General features: G+C 41.1%; 1 pseudogene; it reads right to left on the bottom strand.

Moving 5' to 3' along the window:
• Positions 1-11,353: 11,353 nt before the first annotated feature.
• Positions 11,354-20,459, bottom strand: LOC140229645 (uncharacterized; annotated as a pseudogene).
• Positions 20,460-21,832: the final 1,373 nt, after the last annotated feature.

Genomic DNA, 21,832 nt, shown 5'->3' with positions numbered 1-21,832 from the left:
TGTCGAAAGGTTTTTTAATTGGTTTTCTAAACGTTTAAAAACGTTTTTATAACGTCCATTTGAAACGTTTTAAATACGTCGAAACCTTCCACAAAAAAGACGTTCTGAAAACGTTTTGAAAAAACGTCCAAATAACGAACTTGGAATGTTTCAAGAACGTTTAGAAAACGTTCTTGTGTTAGCTGGGTTGTAATGTATGCAAAGAACATCATTCTCATAGTAGCAGGCAAATTAGAGTCCACTGCAGAATGCCTTCAGCAGTAATTCTCAAGTGGGAAATCCACCGTCATGATGGCTTCCACATACAAAGAATAATACGTATTACGACGAAAAAAAAACCCTATTAATGGATTTTCAATACGATCCCGGGACATATCGGCAAAAAGGGCACGGGACGATGGGTTTAAGCCAATCCCAACCGGTCTGAGAAAACAGCTGACGATCGAGGATCTGGGTCATGAAGTGTCAATAAGATTGATCGTAAGATTGATCTTATGATTGATACGATTCCAAAAAGTTACGGTCGATCTCCTACCAAATATGTGCTTTGAATCAAATGTAAGTATCTTTATGAAACAGCCAGACTTAGGATCAGAATTGATCTTACGCTCGATTCGCGGAGTTACGCTCAATGAATCCAGAGTAAGATCAAGATCAATCGTAACTCTTTGTGAAACAGGTCAAACATACTAGTAAGTAAGATTTCTAGGTGCTGGCTGAGATCCCAGCGGCTGTCGTTGCGAAACTACTGTACGAGGTTCCCGACAAGCCACACCGCCTTGGTGTCATCAATAACGACAATAAAGACAATAACGACGGTCAAGTGGACGGCGCCTAAACTGCTATGGTAGAGCTGAAACCACTGCTTACATTCTCGAGATCGATGAAAGAAACGTGCTCATCCCCTAGGTGGTGTACAGTCACCGAGAAATCCGACTTAACGTTCAAGGTGACATGTCTAACTGAAGCAAAGAATATCAGATCCTGGTCAACGCTGATAACGAGGTGGACTACAGTCAGCCCAGCGAGGTTTCGCAAACCCATACAGCCAAGTCTCCATTCGACGTTCTTGGAGCACCCGACACACCCATTTACTGACGTCTGCGTCTATGGGCAATTCCGCGGTTAGTAACGTTACATTTGAACAAATTTAGATATTTGTTTTTACCACTAAATTACCATTTATTCATTTCAAGTCAAAATTATGTCAAAAACATGTTCATCCTTCCCAGGTTTATGATACAGAAAAGAATGAACACAATCCAAGAAATATTAGAATTGCTATAGCAACTTAAAGGGCTGGTTAGTAACGTTACGAAAAAAGGACATGACAAAAATATCAATGTCTTGTAACAAAAAGTGTGCAAAAATTCAAGTTACTTCAAACAAAGTGTTGCATTAATTTCAGTTATTGCATCATGACAAATGTTCATGCAATTTTTTTTAGCAGTTCGACCGATAATTTTTTAGCTAGACCCCCAAAAGCATGGTTAGTAACGTTACGGTTAGTAACGTTACATTTGTCCGGAGTAATTCCGCAGGTCATTTCACCCTTTTGTAATTGACAAAATGTCACATGACTTCTGGAGTATTTAAATGTATTCATCTTTTACCCTTTAGCAAAACTTTGAGGAAAAAATTTCAAAGGAACCCACTGTAATTTGCATTTAAGTGAATTTCAGCCTCCCCAGTCCCACATGTACATTTTAAATGATGGTTTTAGATCTCGCAAAATCAATAAATGCGAAAAATAAAATCTACTGAATTTGAAAGACCCTAATGATTGGTGAACATCCATGGCATTAGTTGATACCTAGATCAAAGGGTAAGATAAAGAGGCACATTTCTTTTATCCATGTCATGTCCACCTAACTGCGGAATTGCCCCTATGATTTCTCTCAGAGTCTCGTCGTCAGCTGAACGCCATCGAAAGACGAAGGTGGCTTACCTATCCTTGGGTACTATCAGTGGCGTATCTAGGGGGGGGGGGGGGCAAGGGGGGCACGTGCCCCGGGCGCCACTCCTTGGGGGCGCAAAAAAACGAAAAAAAAAAACGAAGAAGAAGAAAAAAAGGGAAAAAAACGAAGAAGAAGAAAAAAAAAAAGAAAAGGAGAAGAAGAAGAAGAAGAAGAAAAAAAAAAAAACTCGCCCCGAAAGGGGGGGGGGGGAGAGTGGTGGGGGGGGGGGGGAGCAGAAAACCAAATCAAACAAGATAAAAACAAAACATGATGATGACGCGGACAAAATGACAATGTTTATTGTGTTCACACAAAAAATCCATGTTCTGTGAGCTGAAATACAAAAATTTTCGGCTCGCTCGCTGCGCTCGCTCGCCAAAATTTATATAAAAAAGAAGATAAGAACAAAACGTGATGATGACAAAATGACAGTGTCTATTGTGTTCACACATGTCATTTTATATTTAGCAGGCAAAATGTTTCACGGAGCAGCGGCTGCAATTTCGTTCTGAAGCGATCGCCAATTGGATCAAAAGAAGGCGCCAGCGGTTTCGAACATACGGGGGGAGGGGGCGCAAAAAAAACCCGAATCAAACAAGATAACAACAAACCGTAATGATGACGCGGAAATATACCATTTTTCGGCTCACTCGATCGTACTAATTTAGAGTATTTTTTTCAAGTCCTCATTTTGTTGGTATAAATCGTTATCTATAAGTCCGTCACTATATCTTGATTAGAATTGTAAGATTTAATAAGCAAAAAATGACAAGAGTTTCATGATTTGTAAGCTGAAATACAAAAATTTTCGGCTCGCTCGCTGCGCTCGCTCGCCAAAATGTGTATATAAAAAAAAGAGAAGAAGATAAGAACAAAACGTGACGATGACGCGGACAAAATGATAATGTCTATTGTGTTCACTCATGTCATTTCATATTTAGCAGGAAAAATGTTACACGGAGCAGCGGCTGCAATTTCATTCGTTCTGAAGCGATCGCCGATTGGATCAAAAGAGGACGCCAACGGTTTCGAACATACGGGGGAGGGGGGCGCAAAAAAAAATTAAAAAAATAAGAAAAAAACGTAATGATGACGCAGAAATATACAAATTTCGGCTCACTCGCTCGTACTAATTTAGAGTATTTTTTCAAGTCCTCAGTTTGTTGGTATAAATCGTTATCTATAAGGTCGTCACTAATAAGCAAAAAATGACAAGAATTCCATGTTCTGTAAGCTCAAATACAAACATTTTCGGCTCGCTCGCTGCGCTCGCTCGCCAAAATTTATATAAACAAAGATAAGAACAATACGTGATGATGACGAGGACGTAACTATACAAATTTCAGCTCACTCGCGCGCAGGAATTTAGAGTATTTTTTAAAGTCCTCAGTTTTTTTGTATAAATCGTTATCTATAAGGCCGTCACTATATCTTGATTAGAATTGTAAGATTTGGTAAGCAAAAAATGACAAGAATTCCATGTTTTGTATGCTGAAATACAAAAATTTTCGGCTCGCTCGCTGCGCTCGCTCGCCAAAATCTATCAAAATTCATAACATTTAAATCACCCTCAAAAGATCCCTTTTAAGTGCTTGAAAAAGCATCATGTGGACTTTGTTTAAAGTCCCTACCGGGATGGTGTTGGGGTTGAACACTTTTTCAGAAATTAGGGGCGCAATTTTCGTGCTTGCCCCGGGCGCCGTTTTCCCTAGATACGCCACTGGGTACTATGTCGAGCTAAAGGACAAGTTCAGCTCAGGTTGACAGCACATGAAATCCTTTCCGATCATAAATCTCTATAGCAGGGTCTACATTGTTACCAAAATCCCCCAAGTTGCCGGATGCGAATTTCATGTCATCGCTCTCAACAAGGTTCGCCTACCCAGTGAGCCAACAATGCACGTCCAGGGACTACAGTATGCAATGTACAACGTGACAGAGAAGTCTGTGGACTGATACCTACCGACCTGATGTCTGACTGGCTACTTCGTCGAGAAATGCGAGGATGGTATAATTAGTTAGTGGGGATCAACCGAACCGCCTTGCGGGAAGCCAGATTTATAGTGGGCGATTTGACCCTTTACCCTAACTAGGCCGGGGGAGGGGGGCCTCCGACCCCCCCCCCCCTCGACTTTCCGCGCGATGTATTGCTAACGCGAAAGGCTATCGCCGCAACGTTTCATGACTTTTTTCTTTCGAGTCTCCTGCATCTTTGACACCAAATTTGCGATGCCCGGCGCGTGGTTCCGAAGTTGCGCATAAATATGTACGTGCATGTCAGAACAAAAATTGCTAAAAAACGTGAATTCGTGCACAATTTCAATGCAAACTGCGCTTACGGGCAAATTTTATAAAAGTTTTATCGATAAAAACCAATGAATAGCATATTTTCTTGTTCGGAACAATGTCGCCGATAAATATCATTGAAGAAACAATGAAAAACATAAAGTCCAAAAGAAATACATAGGAAATTCAAAAAATAATAAAATACTCAAGAATATTTTTTTCTGATGGCACAATTTTTTTTCTCTTATATTTGCTCAGGACAATAAAAAGAATAAATACCAAAAAATGTGACCATTTTGAGCTTTATTTAGTGATTTATACCGAATTGTCTTGATTTCATGCATCATCAGCACAAATTAGCATAATTTAGCATAAATGATCATTTAGTTTAAACTTTTAGAGTACATCATAGGCAATGTGTGTGCCAATGTGTGGGCGACGGCCGAGATCTGGAGGGGAGAGGCCTGGGAGCCCCCCCCCCCCCCCCTGCAAGTTTACGTTCTGAGTCAGTGCAGAGAACAGAGCTGCCGTCAAACGACTTCCCATCAAAATAAATGTCGCTGATGTTCCTAATATGCAGAACAAACCTATCTTCTCCGAAGGACTCGATGGTCCTCAGCAGGCAACCACCCATCTCTGACGGTGGACGTGTCATCACTGAACATATCGAAGAGAACAAGGAGCCACACAGTTCACAATGGACACCTACGTGAATCTAGACCAGGCAGGATTTGAGCTTTAAGATCACATGTCTCCAGCAGAATTACACAGTATTTTTTTTTTCAAATGTTTTTGCGAAACAATGACCTCGGTCACAAGCACATGTGATTACGGTAGTTGTTTCTTTTTTTCTTCTGTAATTGTCTACTGTATAACACAATACCTGGAAAAAACATAAATAAAACCAACAAAGTGCAGCGAATTGTTTGCCTAACCATGTATGCTTGCAATAAAATATAAACTTCTCCAAGGAAATGGTAAGCAAGTTATCAGGTTTTTTCTACTGCTCTATGGTATCATGATTCACAATGATACAATGTTGATATGATGTTATGTTTTGTCTCAATCCAGCCTCCACAATATCTCAAAAGTTAGTAGGGTAACTTCAATACAAATCTTGCTTACCGACAAAATATCAGAATAAAAAAATATACAAGAGACCCGCGGGTCTAGCGCTCACCTGAGTATCGCAAGTTCACCTTTCACGCAGTCACTAATCTAAATTATTCACAGCTTTACTAAAATTTGACCAGGCATTCTCAAGTAGAACATGAAAATGTACAATAAGGGCCAAAATTTTTAAAGATTCCTTAATTTGGGGGCATTGGGGCCCCCTGGGGCCCACTGGGTGGGGCATGGTGCCCACTTTGATAAATTGAGATCCTGACCCCCTAGGGATGCTACCTGCCAAGTTTGACGAAAATCCATCATGAGGTTTTCAGGAAGAAGATGAAAATGTACAATTCAGGCCCCCATTTGGACCTTCCCAACCCCCTCCTCTCTGCCCCCAAGAGGGGCACCCCTGGATCTGCCATGAACAAACTTGAAACTACAGTCATTAATGTACTCACTCATAGTATTATCTTAGCTTATCTTAGAGAAGATTTTTAAAGATTCCTTCATTTTTTTTTGTGGGAGGGGGGGTTGGGCCCCCCTGGGGGCCCCCTGGGTGGGGCATGGTGCCCATTTTAACAAAAGGAGATCCTAACCCCCTAGGGATGCTACCTGCCAAGTTTGGTGAAAATGGGTCATGGGGTTCTCAAGAAGAAGATGAAAATGTACAATTTAGGCCCCATTAGGACCCCTCCCCACCCCCCTCCCCTGGGTTCCAAGGGGGGCACCCCTGATTCTGCCATGAACAAACTTGAAACTATAGTCATCACTGTACTAACTCATAGTATTAACTTAGCTCTATCACTTCTGGTTCTAGAGAAGAGGATTTTTACAGATTCCTTAATTTTGGGGGGGTTGGGCCCCCTTGGGGGCCTCCTGGGTGGGGCATGGTGCCCATTTTAAGAAATTGAGTTCCTAAACCCCTAGGGATGCTACCTGCCAAGTTTGATGAAAATCGGTCTTGGGGTTTTCAAGAAGAAGATGAAAATGTAAAAAGTTTACGCACGACAGACGACGCACGACGGACGATGGACGACGCACGACGGACGCTAGACGAAGGGCGATCGCAATAGCTCACTTGAGCCTTTGGCTCAGGTGAGCTAATAAAGTAAATAAAATCTTGATGAGATGATTAATTGAATTGTTTTCAAAACATTTATACTTTTTTAAAGTTATTGACAAGTACAACGCACTGACCTCTGTTTCTACAGTCTACTGGCCGATTTGTCTAGAAGAAGGTACCAGTATTCCAGTATTCATGATATACAGCCAAATATAAATCGTCAAAAATGGACTTATCGGTTTTTGCAAACAAACTCTTCATATATATATATATATATATATATGAAGGGTTTGTTTGCAAAAACCGATAAGTCCATTTTTGAAGATTTTGAAGTACGATCTCTGTCATAAAGTACAAAATAATACCTTTTAAATGATATATTGGTCACTACATATAAAGGTATATTTTTGAAGTTATGGTCAAAAGAAGCAAAAATTTTCTTATTATTCTCTTTATTTTTCTTGACCTTTAATCGCAAATATCTCCATTTGGTAAATATGGACTTATCGGTTTTTGCAAACAAACTCTTCATATATATATATATATATATATATATATTGTATTGATATATGACAGTTCTTACGGCAGTGTATTACCTGTCAGGGCGAAAACTATCGACTTGACGAAGGCCGACTTGCCAACTCCCATCAAACCAAATATCCCAAGATTCGCCTCGTTCACGATAACTTTACTTCCCGTTTCACCTCCAGGCCTGTAGTCACGTATTTGTTTCCTCAGATTCTCTAATGCTTCCACTGTGGCGATTAAAGAAGGGAGGCATAGAGAGTTTGAAGATGAAATGATTCTTCAGACTGCTGGCATACAGTGTATATTTAAATAGGATCGTATACTTTTGGTTGAGATGGGACTTTATCTTTCCAATTTTTGTGGATAATGAGAAATCTCTCATAACACCCAAATTGTGTCTCTCCCATTCGCGTAGAAGAAATTAAAGTTTTTCTAACTCCCGGAAATTCATTCACCCCGCCTATGACCCTTGACCTTGTGGTGATCTTCAACTCCCCAAGGGACATTTACCATCCAAGTTTGGTCACAAACGGACATAGGGATCAAAAGTTATGAACCGTAATCGAAACGCGACGTAAAAATTTAACATTGGGCCCTAAAGGTTTGTTGACCCTTGTCTGTGACCTTTGACCTTGTAATGACCTTCAACTCCCCAAGGGACATCTACCATCCAAGTTTGGTCACAAACAGACATATGGATTAAAAGTTTTGAGCCTTAATCAAAAGGCGTGGTAAAAACTTAACATTGGGCCCTAAAAGTTCGTTGACCCCTGTCTGTGACCTTTGACCTTGTGGTGACCTTCAACTCCCCAAGGGACATCTACTATCCAAGTTTGGTCACAAAGGGACATACACATCAAAAGTTATGAGCCATAATCGCAACGCGCCGTAAAAACATAACATTGACCCCTGCCTGTGACCTTTGACATTGAGGTGACCTTCATGTTTGGTAAATGTGTACCTTTGTATAACCACTCTTTCCTCCAAGTTTGATTGAAACTGTAGTCCTCAGGAGAGAGTTATTCAAGTTTTTGTAGCGTTACGGACGGACGACGGACGGACGGACGACGGAAGGACAGACGCCGCGGGTGATTCCTTAGTCTCCCCACACTTCCGGTGGGCTCGACAAAAAGCACACAGTTCTAAAGGAGATAAAAGTTTATTTGATGAAAATGGGTCTTGAAATGGCTGAAATATGCGACAACATAATGGTCCTAATAAAAGTAGGACCAACTTTTTGTTAAAACCACTGTTTTACTTTTTGAAACCGATTTTCATCAAATTGAATTTGAATTCTTCTTAGACCTGTAAGCTCTTTAATAGTTCATAAATGGTTTCCAATAATCTCGGGGAAAAATGTTAAAATCTGATTCCTCCATCTCAACCAAAACTATGCTATCTCTTTAAATGTATATATAGGTAAATTTGTGATGTCAAAACAATACAAACCGATCACAACCAGCCAACCTTTCCAGCACCATCCCCGTTCCTTACCAACACACAACACATACTGCTCATCCACTACAAGAAAATATGCTTGCTCTGCTGTCATAACTATAGAGCCCAGTCAGGGGCGGATCCAGGGAGGACCGCAACCGGCGCACGCCCCCCCCCCCCCCCACCCCTTTATTTTTTGTTGAAACAACAGAAATAAAAAGACAAAAATGGGGGAGGGGTGCGTGCACCCCCCCCCCCTATAATTTTGTAAACGCGCCCCCTCTTTACGGAATTCCTGGATCCGCCCCTGCCAGTGTCAATAACTGCCCCACACTTTGTACGCGACTAATCCGAAATCTCGAAAATCAACCATCTTATTCATGAACGATTATCAATTATACTCACATTTGTGGTAGGCCTGATTAAATGATATACTCATATTTATGATCATATCACTCACTCTAATGAACCAGAGATAATACATCAGATGGAGTGATATCACACATACATTATGCATCAATTAGCATAGATTGGCATAAATGAGATTTTTTTTGAAAAATAAACTTTACAGTTTTGTAGATTACGTCACAGGCAATGTGTGCCCCGATTGTAGGCTCAGTCGCGTGGTCGACGGCCGAGATCTGGAGGGCCTGTCGCCCCCCCCCCCCCCACCCCATCCCCAGTGTTCCTCTATCCATGTATATAGCCCGGCCTAGTTAGGGGGAAACACGTCGATAAGCCTACAACGGCCTATGGATGTCCTAAACTGTGAAAACGACTGTTCTATATCTCTCTTTCTCTCTCAATACTCTCCCGATGCTTTACAGAATTTCGATATCTACTATTTTTCTCAGGGAAGCTTACGATCTTTCATGCTTACAAGCGACATTATGAGTCATGATCTTCAAACTCCATCACATCCTTTAAACTCATCATGCTCAACTGCTCTTAATGTACAGCTGTAATTGATATCGCCATCGTTATTTCAACAATCACTGCTCTTAGTTTTGCATTGCATGGTATGATTATCAGCATACAATATATGGATTGTGACTGGTCGCAATAATTCGTATGCTGAATGTATTTTGATTCACTCTGTTTTCAATGCGACGCAATAACAGTCTAATATATTTGTCACATCGATATTAATCAAAGATTATGACAACCACTTGCTCTGTCATTTAATTGTGACAATATTTAATTGGTAAGAGAGGTGCACTGGATTCAGTTTATACTCACAAAAGAAAGTTCAATATGTTCATATTCACCCACGGGAGCCTTTTCAGTGCTGTTGTTCACCATTACCTCATCATTGACCGGTGTTTCTACGTAAAATATTATGGGTGGGGGAGTCTAATGAGTCCATCTTGCTCAAGCATGCAAAACTTAGGATTTTAACTCAGGATCTCCTATTTTAGAATTCGGAGTTTAGACAGATGTCCACTACACCACAATGCTCACATGGATATGAACGTATAGTTCTTTCTCTGTTGGTAGTTTTGCCGGGTCGTTTCTACTCCTTCATTTTACCCTTTGTTCTTTTTTAATTTCAGGGGCAAGGAGGTAGAATCTTTTTACTTTATAAACGATAGTGCGTTGATCATGCACTCGGCAAATAATCTCAATGCGTTGTTGTTGTCATGAATGTTCTTGTAGAAGAGAAAATGTAATAAACTGTTGGCGAATCAACCTTTTCAGCAATCTATTCTCGCCATGTTATGATCATGTGATACAGCAGTAAATGTGTCGTACATTAAATTTACAGCCTTGGCTGTAAATATGAATACCTCAAACAAACGTACCAAGTTCTGTTCTATTGTCTTCGCAGTCTCGACTCCTCTGGTAAGCACGGTGTCTAAAGAAGCTAAGGCAACAATAATCTGCGAGATGATGCCAAGAAAAGTATAATTATACGACAATCATTTACTAATTCATCAGCTACACCCATTACTGTAAACGCTATCCATTGATGGGTTGCTTGCAAAATCAAGGACTCTGATTTATATTCCCCTGGTAATACAAACTGGAAACCACATCAGTTCTCGACATTGACGACAGCCCGTTGGCCCGGGGCCGCAAGAAATAGGTGTCGCGCCACCGAATGATTCGTGGCCACTATCAGGCCATAGAATTATCATTTGTGAGGGGGTACAACGCTTTCATTTTTTTTTCTCATCAAAAATGTGGGAGCAGGGGTCGACAGCCTAGACTCGGTTGCCAGCTTGTCGCTAGTCTTCAAACATCTACTTTACAGCAACATTAAACAAAGCTATACAATATTTTTTTTTTCTTACAAAAAAAAACCAAAACATTTTTCTCTCCAATAATTGAACTATAGATGTACCTCAAAGTTGAATACAAACATTTCATGAATATGTGGCGTCGTGGGATATCATGTTTATGCCTCAATTCAGTATTTGATATATCTCAGTTCAGTATGTGGTGTTTGAAGCCCTTTACCATACCTACCAAGTTCCACATAGTTGTCACGGAATCTTATAATCATTTCAATTTTGGATAAACTATGAATGTTTTAACCTTGTGATTAATTTTTCTTTTTTTTTTTTTCTGCCTCACATCTTACTCACAGTGTGTGGTATTTGAGCATGATATGTATTATTCCTACCAAATGTCACATTTTGTTTTTTTAATATAAGGCCAACAATGTCATAGTCGAGAAATCTTCTGTGTTGGTTCATACCAAACTATGTGTAACTTTGTCCAACGTTTCAATTTGTTTTTGATGTCATGGCAATAAATGCATTTGGAGGAATTTGGACATATCCTTGAAATTTAGATTTGCATTCTATTTCTATTCCATGGTGTCATTCAGTAATAAACGGTAATGTATTGCGTTGTCATTTCTTGTGTTGTGTTGTGTTGTGTTGTGTTGTGTTGTGTTGTGTTATGTTGTGTTGTACAGTGTATTGTGTTGGGATGTTGGCTCCTATAAGTGAAATCAATGTCGTCATACCGTTGCTGTAACAACACTTAGCATTGCTTTGAAAGACGTTGAAAATGGTCCACATGTATCTACCTCCTCTGTGTCCATTATCTCGCTCCTTACGTGTGCGTTTAAACACAAGAAACAGCACGACACCTATCAAGACAATAAGAGGTATCGCGATTATTGCGATAATTGTGGCCTCAGAAAGTCCTCCTGCACATGACGATGAAAGAAGAAGGAAAATGAAAAAGAAAAACAAAATCAATTTCAAGCATAATGACTATATATGTGTGTGGAGACGCAACGGCATTTATACTAGCTTTGGTATACAAATGAACGAATAAATATACTAATAGCTGTAATCTTTGCGAAATGCACGTGGTGGGTGTATATATATTATACACGTGTGTGTGTGTGTGTGTGTGTGTGCGTGTGTGTTTGTTTGTGCGCTACATGGAAACATATTTTCGTGAATTTCAATCAATCAATTCATTCATGAATTTATTAATCAATTCATGGAAGTCCTAGTAATGCCATGACAGCTATCAATATGATTATCTGCCAGACCACAGTAAAGGTAGACGAATAAAATAGCAGACATAAGATGATTGCACATAAGATGAAAGAACTTTTCCGCTCGCCAAATTTGCACATGACTTCATCGACAAATTATTTTGGATGCAATGCAAATGAGTCGATTACTGCAGTATGTCAATTGCACAATAAAAGATGTTATGACATTGTCATCTTCTCCAATTTGAATGGTTGTCTGCTTCACATCAACTTATTGCCTTTTTGCATTCTTATATATCAATACAATTAAAGTAACCAGAGACTCCTATTCTTATATACATCAAATAACTTAGTCCAAGTTTGAAATATAACATCTCAATTCCGGTAGACTTACTTTTCCCAAAAGAGACCATATATAGTGTCCCATGATCTAACTGCACTCTTCCATGTTCGAACTTCCATGTGAAACTCGCATTAGAGTCGGACAAAATACAAAGTTTGTTTGCGGAATTTACGAGTTTAATCAACAGCAAGTGGTCAAGAGCGTCGTATTATGCAAAGCAAATGGGAAGACAATGCAAATGAAACGCACAAACTTGAACTTCATTTTCCTCCTTGAAATCAGAACCAAACTAGAAATGTCGCTATGGCGACTGATGCCTCCGCCATAATGCATGATTCTCCCAATAGGCGTATAGTACGATGTCTTCACAATGTGTGATCCATGACAGTTTCACATAACTGGCAAAATATTGAAATGACAGGTTTGTCAGAAATGTCTTGAACTGGGTTTGCTATAATTTTCTAAGAGTGCAGGTACACATATTTGGGGAATCTTGGGAAAGTTTATGCAATGAGTAATTTCCATGGTACGAAGAAAGAGTGTGATGACAGTACAAAATAGATATTTTTTTTTTTTTTTGGGGGGGGGGGGCATTGAAACCTGGCCTTTGACCCTTAACCTTTGACCTTCTGGCTGGAAATTTCCCGGAGAATCTCCATTAGGTAATGCATGTGTTAAGTTTTGAAACTAATAATGCAAGCATTGCGTATATACTAATATATGAGGGAAATAGTAAAATTTTGAGGAGTTGACCTTGACCTTTGACCCCTGACTATTGACCCATGACCCCTAAATTCCCTAGATAATCCCTGCCAGACTGTACATGCATATGTACCAAGTTCCACGAAGATACATTGAAGTGTGGGTATTATGGTGCGGGCCTATGATGAAATACCTAACTAAATTATTACTCACCGAGTGGCTAACGGGACTTGGAGCTTTGGGCACCACCAGCAGGAATGGTAGGCGACCGTATCAGTAGTGTGGAATGCACTAGGGCACCAGAAGAGGTGTTTAGTGTCCTTGTAGGTTGTATTGCACTTCCCGAAATAATATGGACTAACTCCGAATGCACTTAGGGTGTCCGAAGACGACAGTGTCCCATAGAAATATGTACAAAATATCCAGCGGCTGCGTGGAGTATCCTCCGAGTGCCGCGGCTAGCACAAGCGAGGGTAGAGTCGATCCACCGCTGGAGTGCTGGATAGAAGAACTGCACGGTCCCTAGCTGGTTGTGGTAGAGTCTGCACACCACAGATCACGCGCTAGCAGGACAGAAGCAGCGATGTGATGGGACGCAGATCGCGTTGAATGCAGCGATGTAACGAGGCGCCGGTTGCGTTGAATGTAGCGATGTAAAGATCCCCAGGTTGGAGTGTAGCCTGAAGAAAGGGCGAGTCGCGATGAAAAGTAGCGAATGCCGCGAAGTACGAAATCCGGGAAAGTGTAATAATCCGTATTGTATAATCCGTATGAAATGCCAGTCCACGGCGCGAGGTATCGTCAGCGCGAGAAGACGTGTGAAGTACATACGGACATAGTATGCGGACGTGAGTGACTCCAACGATTAGAACGTGCTCTCAGTATGAAAGCTAATCGTGAAGTGAGGAAGCGTGGAAAATGAAACAGCGTGGTCGGAGAAAACATGTCACGGACAGGAGCTTTGAGAGTGGTAATTGGCTGATGGAGATGCGTAGCTTGTCACTAATTGGTAGCTTGTTTCCGTGACAGAAAAACAAGGGGTGTGTTTATGAAAACCCGACTACTGTTGGAATGTGAAATACGCGTACCTCGGCACGATGACAAAAGCGAAGAATGTAGTGCGCACCTGTCGTGTGTCGGCGCACAAAGAAAGCTCGCGTGGATGTCGACAGAATGCTGGGTTGTCAGACAGCATAATTGACAGCAGCCAGACAGTAAAAATACCGAGATATTGGAAACCGCTACAGAAGCATTTGAGAGAAAAGTAATATTGCAACATTTTCACCTAACCTTTGACCTTTTCACCTTTCTTATGACATGAAACTCTCTCTGGAGAATTTTTACGCAGTAGTCCACACCAAGTTTCAAGAAAATACCTTCGGGCATTGCATAGATATGGGGGAAATTGCAACATTTGTAGAATTTGACCTTGACCTTTTGACCTTATAGTTTGACCTCTTGCCAATGTCACTAAAATCTACTCAACTAATTGTCCCATCATACATCATCCTTGGACCAAGTTTGGTGAAAGCTGCTTCATCCAGTTTTCAGTTATCACGTAAACAGATAAATTTTAGGATTTGACCTTGATCTTTGACCTTTGACCTCTGTCCGATTTCACTGAAAAACTAATCAAGTAATTGTCCCATCATACATCATCCTCCAACAGAGTTTGGTGAAATTTGCTCCATCCAGTCTTGAGTTATCGCGTAAACGGATACAATTTCATGATTTGACCTTGACCTTTGACCTTCAGCCGATTTCACCCAAAATCTAATCAGATAATTGCCCCATCATACTTCATACTTGGACCAAGTTTGGTAAAATTCCAGGAAATATTACTCAAGTTATCGCGTAAACGAAAGCGGACGGACGTACGTACGGACGGACGGACGGACGGACGGACGGACAACCTGAAAACACAATGCCTCCGGCACCACTTCGTGGCGGAGGCATAAAAAGGGACTTCAAACATTCAGCATAAAATTATAACCTTGAGCTGCATTGAGTCAGCATTGGTGAGTCTTACGAGAAGGCGAATACGGGAGGGGTTATGATATTTACAATACGGTCTATGTGTTTTTTGTGTTTATTTTTTGTCATTTTATCAAGTGAAGGTCCTACCTGACTTCAAGTTAACCGTTATCGTTGCATTTGCAATCCCCTGAACAGCTTCTCCATGAGCACTGCAGGTGAAGTTTTCGCTGCTACTCTCGGAGCTCATTGACACGTTCGCACAGATGGTTTGGTCGCTGGTACCATCCTCCCGTCTCTCGAAGGACGCTGGGAGTAATCTAACGTCTGACTTCCCAACCACTGTCAGTGACATTGCGACGTCCGGTTTAGTCCCACGTACTGTGCACGAGAGCTGGAATTCTCGGCTGTTCACCTCCTTGGTACACTGCTTATCCCCTTGACATCTGTGAAAGCTAGGATGGCTCCCACGGGCTGAGGTGGTCGACAGCACACAGATAAAGATGACAGAATCGGACTAAGATTATGTTAATTATACGATGCATATGATTTGCATAACTTTGAACTTCTTTGTCAAGAAAAAATGTTTTAATTTTGATGAAAAAAAACATAGATAAGATGAGATTTAGATCACCATGTCTCCCCCTTAATCTCTGCAAATATGCTCATGAGTCAAATGTGTTTTATTTCAGGTATTTGTACTCTCTCTTCTGGTATAGACACGAAAACTAATGAAATGAGATTCACAAGCAGTATGTCAACAGGAAACACATACCATTTACAGTTAGTTCTGTCGAGTTCCCCCAACTCTTTGAGTCGTACGCGAAAACTTGACAAGTAAGTGTCGCCTCGTCCAGAACACTGACTTCACTAATCGTCAGGCTGAAGTCGTTTTCCATGCTGTATCTACCATTCCCGCCAGACAAGGAATGGAAGGTACCGTCTGTATAATTCGCCACAACCTTTCCACTGGATTCATCGACCCACCGGACCTGATAGGGCGTGTAAGGAAGCTTACACGGCAATGAAGCGGTCTCCCCCTTCCAAACTGCTAATCTCGTTGTTGTCCGTACTTCAAATTCTAGATTGGAAAATAAGGAGATATTTAACGCTTTTTTGAGGGAACGCTACATTTCTGAGAGTTTACAAAAAGAAAAATGTTTGAGAAAGAAATTGGAAATTCAATACCACCCTTTCTTCAAATCAAACTAGGCTTATTTTGTCCTGTGTACGATGAATTAATCGTATTGAGATTAGGAGGGGAGAGGGAGGGGGAGATAAGCTCAGAACTGTATGAAACGTAAGTAGTGGCATACTGTAAAGGAATCTATGGAAATTTAAATTAAATAAGCAAGAAAAAAATGTGGGGCATCATTTTACCTTTAAAAACTTATAAGAATGTCCTCTAACAACTGTTTCATTGTTACCATCATTATCATGATAATAATTGTTTCTGAATCATCATTGTCATTAGAACGCGGGGGGGGGGGGGCATTTTTGCGTGTGTGTGTTTTGTGTTTATTTTCTTTCTTTTTTTTTTTATACGCGACGTTTATATTACTTTATTGTGTCTAATCTCAGTATCAAATTCGTTCAAGGGAAATGTGTCCCCCGCCCGCATTAAAATAAGAAAAATCCTTGGACGTCTTACCCCATAGTTTTATATTTTTGGTTCGTAGCATACCAATTACAATGTACATAATTCATGACTCTGTGAAAAACGATGAAAATGTGACTTGGATTTTTTTTTTTTTTTGCAAGCAATTGCGTTGCTGAAACCAATACAGATATTTTATATTTCCTCACCGGACAGTGCCGGAGGTGTTTAGTTTCCTGACTCGCTGACTTTGTAATATATTTCTTGATACGTGTCCAACTTTGACCAATTACCTTCGTTTTATTTTCACTTGGAATACGGTTAAACACTCAATCACGGGTTTTTGTTTAGACTCATCTATGATTTCCGTTTGTTTTCATGTTTCTTTAAAATGCTTTACTTCTTATATTCGCTTTCCAAAATGATCGCATAAATTTGTGTTAACTACAAAATATCCTCACTCCAGGTAAACATTGTCAATTACATCACCACCGTTCCCCCTCCCCCTATACGACCAGGAGCTTAGAGTGCCATTGACATTTCATGTGTACAAATGGTCAATGGTAATAACAGTATAAGAGTCAATCAGAAGATTGAACATGATAACATGGCAATAAAGGTACAGTTTGCCCGATGCCTGCCTTCCTACATGTAACACAAGTCGTCACCAACAAGTTACAGGAACATAGAAAATAAGTATGAAAGAATTTAAACAATACGAAGACAACACAGAGGCCCATGTGTTTCAAAACTTTACAACACAAAAACAAAAATATGAAAATGAGTCAAATTAAAGGGGAGCAATGGAAAGGAAGGTAACACGAGTATTTTCAGCAAAGAAAGAAAGAAACTTAAAAATCTCAGAGATTATAGGAAGTCAATATGTGACAGCTGTCGGCATTAAGAAGAGAGAAAAACTCTTAAAGACCTAATAAAATGGTTTAGGCATTTTTTTCTCAATGATGTAATAATATTAAATGTTAAATTCTAAGTAATTCTATGGTTGTGCGGGTTTTTTTACTGTTCTGAATTTTGTTCTATATTTGTTAACATAATGGATGCAATTTCCTCGGTTTTGGAAAACTTGCTATACTTTCACCGCATGCGGCGCACTATCACTTCTAAATTGTGATGACGTCTAAGAACGGAGTCGTTCACGACCAGTCTAGCCGTAGCCAACGAGCTGGCAAGGCTATGCTAGCGCAGCGCAGCGACAGCCGGCGCGCGGCCGGCGGCTGCACTGGCTATAGCGCTGGCGGGGGAGCGAGCTAGCGAGCGCATAGCAGGTGCTGCGCTGCACTATTGTCATTGGCTAAGCCTTTAGACAAAAGAATATTTAATGAACTGTATCGGATTTAATACTGCCAATAATACAGATTACAACTGTGGTACGCTTGGATATCCATTATTTTCGGCAAACTCGTGAAATAGGCCCCACCACTGCGTGTCTGTACTATAATAGTTAATACTACGGCGACTCGCCTGTTTCAGCCCCACCGTGTGGCGTTCATCTCGGTAGGTAAGCACGGCGGTGGGGCTGCCTTCCACAGTGAATACTCGTGAATGCGGCGAAAATGACTTCATAATATGGCCCTCGGCTCGACTAATTTAACGGCCAATTTAACCATAAATACAACCCTACCTAACCCTAAACCCTAGGAGGACCTACCCTTGCTTGCTATAAACGCACGGGTACGGTGCACGCGTGACTGCGGTGGGGCCTATTTCACGATAGCCCCACCACCACTGCGTGTCTGTACTAATACTACGGCGACTCGCCTGCTTTATAGGCCTAGACCTACTCGTGAATCCAGCCCCACCGTGGCATTCATCGGTCACGGCGTTTGGGCTTCCTTCCACAGTATGATTTTTAGCATAAAACAAAAACTACTCGACCAAAATTGACGATCATTCTTGGTATCGTTTTTCTTAGAAAATGACGCATCTAAATTACTGATCATATTGCAGAAACTGACTATGGGAAACTGGTTAACGTGTTAGGCTTTTTTTTTTTTTTTTTTTTTTTTTTTTTTTTTTTTTTTTAGCCACGACCCACCCTGTAATAACATATCCCCCTAACCGTTAATCGTTAGAGTGTAGCCTCTGTGCTACTACCAAAGATTCTGCTATTACTACTTACTAGTCTACTAGACCTAGTGCCGTAGTGGTAATAGTACACTACTTGTACTAGTAGTAGTACTAGTAGACTACTACTACTAGTAGACTATTATAACTACTAGTAGACTGCTACTAGATCTACTACTAGACTACTACTGGTACCCAGTGGTAGTTTAACTTGTAAGCGCCGGCCGACGGGCCAGGCCACGGCCGGGACGCTCCCGCTTGCTTGCTGCGGCCGGAGTAGCCGCTCACTTTGTGAGCGAGCTGGGCCTGTTCTTCTAATCTACTTACTAGACAGTTACAACTTACAATGTCAGTCATGTAGAATACAGTGTATCCTTTCTAACGTTAAACTATATGGGGGCATACCAGACATACCACTCTGTATTTCCCAGGCGATCGTTTCCGTGAGGTCTATTCTCGGGCTTGGTGCCATGTTCATACGCTCTTGCACTGGCGCTGGCAGCGGGGGAGATGCAGCTGGTTCATATCGGTAAGGTGCAGCCCCACGATAACGTTCTGGTTCATCGGCTGCCTCTCCCTCCCCATCTTCCCCTTCAACTTCATGTGCCTCCTCTTCCTCTCCGCTATCGTCAGAGCTGCAGTCTCCATCATCATCATCAATGTCACTGTCGAAGTTTACCCATATAGGGGAAGACATTATGCTCGAGGTACCAGGTATCTGTGCAAGCTAACTTAGTAATAATGTACGTGGTAATGCGTACATGTCGACAGTCAGTGTGTCGACCGGGAGCGCACATCCCGCGGGGCCCGGGCCTGGCCGGGCTAGCTATCGTGTACGCGCGTGTACCAAGCTAGTAATCTGAGTGCTTGTGCTGAGCGGCGTCTGCTAACTGAGCACAACTCCGTGCTTATACGTCATCAATCGGTTCAGGGGTGTTGGTCACGTGACTATCTTTTTCGCAAAAGCTGCAACGGGGTCCTCCAAAAATGTGATATTTGGGGGAGTTTCTAGAAGCAATGAAAACCGGAACGACACTGACAACATATTAACATTGATAATCATGACATATATTTTACATTTCTTTTGCATATTAAAAAATTTTGCAAGCATTTTATTAGGTCTTTAAGGCGCTCGCCAAAACATATTGACGTAACAGAACTTACCACGCACAGTGACTGTGGTAGTATTGGCGTGGAGCTCCGCTTTGTAGTTTGAGACACGACAGATGTATTGTCCGGCGACGTTAAAATCGACAGGTTGTTTGAATACAAGGCTGTAGTTTTGGCTTACTAGTATGTCCACAGAACCGTCATCAAACCTTGTTCCACTCTTCCGCTGATTGTGCCATACTATTAAATCCTCTGCCGTGTCGACAGTGGCACCTGTGACGGAGACAGCAACCGGAAAGAGTTACCATACAGCCTTATATGTCAGGAAGAAGTTTACCAGTTCACAGTCACTATGGAAATGACTTAAATGCTCAAAGCTGATTGGCCATCATCTGGCTGAGCTTGCATTTGTCGTAAGAAATTTTCAAGAAACAGGACTCCTGTCCTGTATTGTATCAATGGAAGAGTGACCCTTTTCATAGAAAGAAGTTAATTCATGATATGAAGTGAGGTGGGACATGGACCTATGTAAGATTAAAGACCGCCCGATCTGCACTGAATCGCTTTCCAAACTGACTCTCGAAGTAGTGTAGTATAATCTAGGTTCATTTGATACAAAACTCATTTTTCCTTCAAGATAAATGATGAGGTTTTTTTTTTTTTTTTTTTTTTTTTTTTTCAGGGGAATATTAAACATGCCATGAGAAAATATAAAACATACCTTCATTTCAACAAAAAAAGCTTGCATGTGAAACCCCCTAAAGCTATCCTGAAAATGAACAGCCTGACATCAGCTTACCCATCTTTGAAATAGCATGCAATCAGGTATGACGTGACTTATATAGACAAAGCAGAAAGAGAAGATAACAAACTTTCAAACTTACACGAGAAAATTGAAAACGCAAGCCACTTACAATGATGCACAACACACAAGATATAAAAGTGGGATCAATTGGACCTCTCCTATCCGGACATGTCGGGACCGGCACTCATCCGGATAAGGGATTAGCCGGATATGGGAGACTCAATGTTTATTACGTGCAGCTGCCTCCCCAATGGTAGCTACACATGTACACTGTACTTTCCTCTCGGACTGTTACATGTACATGTTAACTATATATTGAAGGTAGCGTGCACTGAAACTCTTTCTTTGATATCACCGAAAAATGATATCTACTGGCGTTTTTTTTTTTTTATGAAATCAATTTGTTAGTATTATGCCATCTGAGTCTGTGTAAGAATTTTGTTTGAGTTTGAAATCCCTCTTGTTACCGTTTTAGATTGAAAAAATAATAATAATCATAACGCCTAGATCGCATCCTGATAATAGAGAGATCCGGATAAGGAAGGTCGGATAGGAGAGGTCGGTCTGTATTCCGAGTTATGGCGTTATAATAATTTGACATTGTAATACCCTTTTTCCAGTAGACCGCAATCGGTTCTCCTCGGAATAAACAGGGAAGACTGGCCATTTGCTGCCCTTCCCAGAAGGCAATGCGAGGGGTCGTCCAAACGACGTCTTCCGGTACGGGTTGGGATATCACTTGCCCTGTTACAAAGACGAACAAGGACGAAAGTGAATCAATAGAATTGCTATTTGGAATGTGCACAATCAGATCAAATAATGCTCATCATTCGTTATAATATATTCTATGAGACTCTCGTCCTATCACACTCCGTATACAGAATACTGTGTCAGGTGCAATGGCATACCACATATGTCCAGTAGTGTATGGGGGGGGGGGCAAGGGGGGCACGTGCCCCGGGCGCCACTCCTTGGGGCGCCAAAAACGGAAAAAAAAAATGAAAAAAATGAAGGGGGAAAAAAAAGAAGACGGGGGGAGGGAGCGGGGGGGGGGGCAAAAAACCAAATCAATTGTGTTCACACAAGAATTCCATGTTTTGTAAGCTGAAATACACAAATTTTCTGCTCGCTTGCCAAAATTTATATATAACAAAAAAGAAGATAAGAACAAAACGTGATGACGCGGACAAAATGACAATGCCTATTGTGTTCACATATGTCATTATACATTATTCAGCAGGCAAAATATTACACGGAGCAGCGGCTGCAATTTCTTTCGTTCTGAAGAGATCGCCGATTGGATCAAAAGAGGGTGCCAACGGTTTCGAATATACGGAGTGTGGGGGGGGGGGGCGCAAAAAAAAAACAAAT

The sequence above is a fragment of the Diadema setosum genome, chromosome 6 (assembly GCF_964275005.1).
Source record: "Diadema setosum chromosome 6, eeDiaSeto1, whole genome shotgun sequence".
In the NCBI taxonomy this organism is placed as follows: Eukaryota; Metazoa; Echinodermata; class Echinoidea; order Diadematoida; family Diadematidae; genus Diadema; species Diadema setosum.
This window is presented reverse-complemented; position numbering and strand designations above follow the sequence as displayed.